Here is an 8,088-nt window from a genome sequence, read left to right on the forward strand (position 1 = left end):
CAAGCAGTGAATGTGATGGTAGACATTGAGGGTACAGAGGGATCATCGGGGAACTAGGAGCCCTGTCCAAGCGCACACCTCCTCCTCACAACATCCCCTCCGACTTGTACCAACACAGCCAGGCAGCAGCCACTCTCAACCCACCCTCCTCATTCAGACCCCATCACTCGGTCCCCATAGAGCTGGGATGCCATGAACTCACTTTTCTGCCATCTCGTAGAAGATCATCCGGTCAAAGTTGCTTTTGTGCTCCCATTCCTGCACAGACCGCCACAGTCCCTCCTCCAGGGTCATGGTGGGCTTCAGTCGGGCCAGGGATCGAAGGACTGGGCTAAAACCACATGCTTGTTTGTAACTTCCTACAAGTACGTATTCTATCCCCATCTTGACCCCACCCCTACACATATCCCCTGCCCATCATCACATCTGTCTTGCTATTTCTCTGTGTCAAATCCCTCTTCCAGTGTTTGAGATTTCAAGTGTTTTTTTGCCTCCAGGATACCAGTGGCAGGGCAACTACACTAAGATACACTCCCAGGACGAACAGCCCAAAGAAAAGAATGTGCTATGAGTCCGTAGGACTGTGGGCAGAACGACCTGGCAGAGCACCTTAAAATCTACTCTAAGATCAAGTCCAAGGGTCCCATGAATGAACATTTTCGCCAGCTCCCAGATGACTTTTGAGTAGAGGTTCTGCTCTTTGGTGAACACAGCCCTAGAACCTCAGGGTGTGAAGAGCAGGAGTTCTGCCCAGAAACAAAGGTGAGGGCAGCCTGTGGTGACTGAGAGAGACTTCTGCTATCTGGAGTTTGGAAAATCATAAGTCATACTGCCCAACTGCATTTGAGACTATGATCAAACGGAACACAGCTGTTTTGGAATGCAGGGAATCCCTAAAGACTGCTTGAAAGTTGGCTTTGTTGGACTTTGTCTTTATTCCCGTGAGGTTGGGGGCGGGGGGTAGATGCCATCGATCTTTCAGCCATTTGGGGGCAAGTTGTGTGTGGAAAATCATCCTTTGGATTGTGATAAGAGTTTGTTATTGGTTGACCCAAAATAACTGTGGGGAGCCCAGGGTTGATAGATGTAGGGTCTGCTGTGAAAAGACAAATCTTCCCACATGACTAATCAGTCTGCGTTCCATTCACAGAAGCCCATGACCGTGGACTTCATGGCTAATTTCCAATCATACACACTGAAACTAGGACATTTTTGCTTTTGTGGGTACTTTTCTTGGACTACGTTGCCTTTCCTTCATGCCAATGACAAGAATGGACATCATGTAATGAGGCAGCGCAAGTGTCAGGCACTCTCTGAGCACTCCTTATATTAGCTCATGTCATCTTCTTAGCTGTCCTCTGAATTAATTGTAATTGTTTCCTTATTTGATGAGATACTGGAGGGTGGAGATGTATAATGACCTGGTCAGTATTACAAGTCTAGCTAGGGCAGAGCCCAAGCCCGTCAGCACTCTATGTATACTCTACCACCTCCCTGTTCTAACTGGATTTCTCCAGAGGAATGAGGGTGGGAGTGTATTTCAAATGATTGTTGTAGGCCCTGCCCGTCTCCCTCCTCATCTGGATTTGAAATGGCACTGGCCTACATATGGTCAACTCCTATGCTGGAAAGTAAAGACCAGCAGAGGAATGTGGTATTGGTAGTCTGAGACCAAAATTCACATCATGGCTCTGTACTTTATCAAAGTGTTTAGTCTCCTATAAATAATTATTAGGGTAATGATTCCAGCATACAGATTGGCTTCCCGTACAGGGTGGCCAGCATCAATTGGGATAAGGCACGTGAAATTGTTGTACATGGGGAAGATTGGTTAATATTATTGGGAATGTGTCTTATAACATATCCCATCACCCTCGTGATTTTCTTTCAAATGTTCCTAAAGAGCCTAACTCCCATCGTGTCTCTCCCAGCTCTCTTTATTTGAATCAAACCAAAGCAAACCCGTTGCCGACAAGTCGATTCCGACTCATAGTGACCCTGTAGGGCAGGGTAGAACTGCCTCATAGAGTTTCCAAGGAGCGCCTGGTGGATTCGAACTGCCAGCCCTTGGGTTAGCAGTTGTAGCACTTAACCACTACGCCACCATGGCTTCCCTTTATTTGAAAGCTGCAGGATAATCTCAGGGGTCCCCCCTGACTAGGGCACTCACATGAGAAAGCAGGAAAGAGCTTCTGTATCAGGACTTTGGGGATGGTGCCTCCGGGCCAGGGACTTGAAGCATTGCCAACATCGGTAGTTCTGGTAAACACTCTTAGGGTTACAGGAGGAGTCATGCAGCGAAGGCCTGGATTGGGTGGTGGCCAGGCTCTCCTCCCCAGAAGAACCATGTTGATCTGACCAAGCCTTCACTTGGGGGAAAAAGGAGGCCAGCTGGGCAGCTGGTGGTGGAGCTTGAAGAGAAGGAGCTGAGGACCAACCTCCCCTGTAAGCCAGAGTACCCACAACAGAAGTGACAGGAATCATCTGCTCCACAGCAGATGCTTCCCCAGTTGGAGGTGGAGCATGCTCAACTGCCCCACCGGGAGCCCCCGGGGTACTCCAATTGAGTGGGGTCTGAGCCATGACAAAGGTCTGAGTTCCAGGGAGCTTTTCTGATCTCCCTTCTATCCTGAGTTGGAGAATGACCTTGCCAGGCTGGGCCCCACTGGGGCCAGAGTCCCCAACACCTGGCACCAGCAGTGTCCCAGGGAAAGCAGAGAGCCCCAGAGGGGTTGCAGGAGGGCATGATGAAGTCGTGCAGGGTAGTGGGTGTGGTTCCCAGGGTGGTCGGTGTGGGGGTCCGAGACTGGGTTGGGGAAAGGGCAGTGCAGTGGAAGGAGACATGGAGGCACCAGGATTCGTGGTCATATTCGGTTCCAGCACTGGAGTTGCTGTTGAGACAAAGGAAAAGGGCGAATGGAGAAGGATGAGAGGCAATCAGATGTTGGGTCATGTGAATTCCCTGCCTGGTCACTGGGAATCAGTGCCATGAATCTCAAGTGATGAGTGGCAGTATGGAATGGGGAAATGGTGAATATTGCAAAAGCCTCTGGAGTGAATTTTCTCCAGTTGAGAAGTTTCCCAGTAGAGAACTTGGGAGCAGTTCAACCAGGCTCCTGGGCCTCTGTGTACCAAGAAGTAAGAGGGCCAAGCTGTCGCTGACTCTCAGAGCCTGTTTCAGGAATCCCTGGCAGACACCCTGCCATCCTCATATGGTGTTTTCAACACACGGAACGGGGTTGATATCCACTCTGTCTGAAATGCCCCCAGCAGGCCTCAATAGCAGGGAAGGGGCCTTCTAAGTGAAAGACATCCTCCAGACTTTCTTGAAGGAATGAGTCTTCAAAAGAGTGGTTTCCCCGTTTCCTACCTAGCGTTTCTTTTCGTGATACACATTAGAAAACCCCTTTCCTTTTTTCCCCATCCTCCTGTCTCATTTTTCCAATCTGCCTCTTGATCCTCCCCAGGTGGGATGTCCTTGGCAGTGTCAGGGGTCCAGTCCTTACTCCTGTTCAGAGAGCTTCTCCCCAAGGGAAGCGTCAAATTTGAATTTCGAAAGGTTGAAGGGGTGGCAGGGACCTGATAACACACCCCCTCCGCACCATCTTACCTCCTGCTGAAGTCCTCTCCACAGGCCTGGACACTGACCACAACTGTGTGGCAGCCTTCAGCCCTCAGTCCCGTCCTGGACTCAGAGCGTGACCTGGCTCCAACAGATGCTCAGAGATCCAAGGAAAGGAGGGAGAAGTTTGAATCTAAACAGGAGTAGAATGTAGGACTCAAGACATTCTACAGTGGGGGAGGGGCGGAGGGCAGGTTGGGACGAGGAGACATACCATGAAGGGGACCTGACAGGCAAAAAGCTGCATGTTTCCTTCAAATTACAATTGGCAACACAAATCATGTAACTCTCTTGGGGCCATGTGTAGGTTCTTTCTCATATCCACAGCACAAAGGCTCTTCTCTAGACTTCAATTTTCTTACCAACATATCTAGTTTTGTGCCCCTAAACTCAGCCCAATCCTTAGCTCAAGGTGGTAGGTTCTTGAATTATTACAAGGGCACCAGTACTTCATGAACAAAATTCGGCAAACTTTGTTTAATGAAGGCTGGGGTATACATATGGTGACGATGAAACTCAGTGTTTGTAATGAGGATTGTTTCAGAATTTCCACCGTGTTTTGAGTGTGTGTGCGCACTCTGTGTGTATTGATGTAGGAAATACTATTGGAGTCGTTATTCCCTGTCTTTGAGCATAGAAAATGTGACCCAGCTGTTGCTGGGCTCACAAGGGCTCCCAGGGACTTACAACGGGGCCTTGAGGCATAATCTGAAGGTCCTGAGTTCCTTCCTCAGAGAAGGCACATAAAGACAATAGCTAAGATAAAAAAATAGTCTTGGAAAATCTCTTTTAGGGAACCTTTCACATAAGTGGGAACAGAAAAGACTTTCCACTCTTATCTTTTTCTGTTAACGTTTAATGAATAGAAATTTGTTGGACCAATGAAGACCCGCCTACCTCGTTACTGAAACCTGTAGCGATGATTGTTGAGAGGGACAATTCACGATGTAGGATCACAGTTTCTAGCCAATCTGTGAACAGGTGAAGCTTTCAGTGGTTTTGCCCATTTTGTAGTGTTAATATATACAGCTGACTTTGTAATAGTCTTTGGATTGAGGCATGGCTGTGGCAGCGTGCTTGTCCATTTACCCATTCTTGCTTTATTCTGTAATATTTCCTTGTACTCGGGCAGACATGGCTCTGGCAGCGTGTTTGGCTGCTTCTCAACTTTTGCTGATTTCAACGTATGCCGAATAAAACCTTCTTTTTGCTTTTACTGAACTTTGTGATGTTTTAACCTACAACAGTATGCATCATTGTTTAGGAAGCAGTCCTGGTGTCCCTAAATTCCGGTCCACTACTGAAAACTCTGGGAGCTCCAGCATGACCAGCCTTACTCATGATCTTCTTTCCGGATAAGCCCCACTGCATCAAAGGAATGCCAGCAGCCTCTAATTCCATGAGCAAAAGTAGGTTCCTGTTGCTTCTCAGATTATTATATTTTACATTCTTGTTTAAGTTTGTATTTCTGACAACGAATGTAATTCAATAATTAAACATTAAAATTATTTCAAAAGTCAAACAGTTCCAGATAGCTTCTTCAGTGACGGCTCCTCCCCCGGCACCTTTGTCTTGGCAACCTAATTTTGTTCTCACAGTGCCCGCTGTGCAGGCAGTAAGGAAATAACCCTGGCTGACAGGTATTCCTAATCACAACACAGGAGAAAAAAGGAAACCGAATTACATATATAGAGGACCTTTTCCTTAGGCGATCTCTTACACGCATTCCTAGAAGATCTGTAGAGCCAGGGGGCAGTGAGAGTATGATGTAGTGCATGTAAAAATGCAAATACAATGTAGTAGGAAGTGCGAAGGCAGGTGATGTGAAAACCAAGCATTTCTTATTGCAAGGCAGCCTGGGAGGTTTGAATGAACAGCAGGGCTGCCTGAGGCAAAACTGACCCTTGGTGAGGGATTCCTTGCTTTCTAAGGGCAGCACAGCTGTGTGCCCTGTGTAGTAGGAATGCTGGGAGGTTGAATTTGGAATCAGGGGCTTTATAAAGAACAATCTTGAGAGGGTTCACATTTCAACTGAGTTTATTTCTCATTTTAGGAACTGCCTCTTAAGCAGCAATCTCTGGATTTGGACTAAGTGTGCAGTTCTTAAAAGGGAATGTATTTGCTTAGGTCTTATATATCAGAAAAGTATAACAAATCCTGGAGCTTTATTTGATTCCATAAATATGTTAAATTTTCTTTTTATTGTGGTCAGTATACATGTACCAACACACGTGTGATTCCCACCTTGTTCGCAGGCACAATTCAGTGACATTGTGTTCATGTTGTGCAAGCACCACCGTTGAAAAAAAAAAAAAAAGCTTATTACTTTTTAAAAAATAATATTTTACTGTGTTTTAGGTTCCCTTTGGTTAAGTTCTTCGCAATTCTTGAACATTCTCCTTATTTACGTTCTGGTTGTTCTGTTTCCTATAATCTCATTTCCCTGACTCTGACATTCTCATCTTTGTTTAAATTGTTGACCATTTGGTCTCATGTAGGTGATTTTTAAAGGAGCACGGTGCTTTATGGGTGATGTACATTATTTTGGGAGTCAGTCTGTTATTTGTTATTTAGGTACAAGGTAACCTCAGGGGTTAGTTTCAGTTCAAAATTTGAAGTGCATTTCACGGCAGTTTCAGGGAGTCCTTGAGTCTGAACCAGTCCAGTAACCTTGTTTTTTTTTTTTAATGCTTTTGAGATTCTGTTACACGTTTTTCTCCCTTTCTGTCACAACCCATCTGTTGTGGCCCTAATCACAATGGGTGGTAGTGATAGCTGGGCACCAGCTAGTTTTTCTGGTCTCAGGGCAGATGAGACTGTGGTTTATACAGACTGTTTGCCTTGTAGACAAGTTTCTTCTTTGACTCTTTTGTTTCGTACATTCTGTTTTGCTGCAGATGAGTAGAGACCAATAGTTGTAACTCAGAAGGCCAATATCAAGCTTTTGCAACCCCAGACACTATTTAAGCAAACTAAGCGGTAAAATATAACTTTATGAACTATATCATGCCAATGGACCAAGATATTCCACGAGGCTCTGGTCCTAAAACTTCAAATCCAGAAAAAGAATTCTGTGAGGTTTTTCGTTATTTCTAAGAAATATTCATTAGTATTTCCTCTATGTGATTTATTATATATATATATAAATATATGTGCATAGTCTAATAGATGTATATCCACGTATGTGTGCACCTATATATTAAAAAAAAAAAACCCAGTGCCGGGCTGGGGTGGGCACCTATATATACACTTACATATACTTATATGTACTTAAGTGTACACATATATGCCTACATGCATATATATATATATACCTGCATGTATATTTTTGGTTGTTTCTGCTTGTGTTTTAAAAGTATGTATTACATGCCATCACCAAAAAGTTTTTTCCTTCCGTACATTTCACTGACATGGTTTGCGTTCATCAAGCCGTATATATTTCACTCTCACTTGGTGTTAGGTTTTCCATCACCAGAAATAACAAGTGTTTACTATCTAGAGAGTGAATTTCCATTTCCCCCTCCCCGACTCTGGTAAGCACTAACGAACATTATTTTCTGTATATTTTTATTTGTTCATGTCATTTCAAACAAGTGATAACATACAATATTTGGTTTTTTGTGACTGAGTTACTTTGCTTGAGGTAATGTCTTCCAGGTCCTTTCATATTCCAAGGTGTTTCAGGAACTCATGGATTACTGAGTAGTATTCCTGTTTTTTTTTTTTTATTCCTGTGTACGTTCTGTCATTTTGCTATTGTGAATAGTGCCGCGATGAAAAAGGTTTCCTTATGTCTGTTTCTGTCACTTCTACCAGATCCCTAGGGCATATACCTGCAGTGGAATTGCTGGGTCATATAGCCGCTCCACCTCCTGTTTTTTAAGGAACCAGCAGACTGTTTTTCAAAATGGCTGTGTCATTTTGCATTTTCACCAGCAATGAATGAGGGGTTCAGATTTCTCCAGGTCACCTCCAACACTTGTTATTTTCCCTTTTTTTTTTTTTTTTTTTATCTTAGCCATCCTATTGGGAGTGAAGTGGTATCCCAATGTGGTTTCGATTTGCGTTTCCCTGATGGCTAATGACTTTGAGCATCTTCTCATTTGTCTGCCATTTGAATATTCCCTTTGGTGAAATGTCTTTCCATGTTCTTTGGCCAGTTTTTAATACGAATATTTGTCTTTTTGTTATTAAGTTGTAGAAGTTTGCTATATATTTTAGATATTAGACTCCAGTCACTTATATCATTCCCAAAGAATTTTTCCTAGTCTGTAGGCTGTCTCTTCCCCATTTTTATTAAGTCGTTTGATGAGCATATTTAGCTTTTTATGAGGTCCCAGTTATATATTTTCTGATGCTTGTGCATTCATTGTTGTGTTTGATAATGTATCATTGAAAATAAATTTGGTCCAGAAGGTTTGCTCCTATATTTTCTTCCAAGAACTGTATGGTTTTAGACTTAAATT

This window comes from Loxodonta africana, chromosome 20 (assembly GCF_030014295.1).
Source record: "Loxodonta africana isolate mLoxAfr1 chromosome 20, mLoxAfr1.hap2, whole genome shotgun sequence".
NCBI lineage: Eukaryota > Metazoa > Chordata > Mammalia > Proboscidea > Elephantidae > Loxodonta > Loxodonta africana.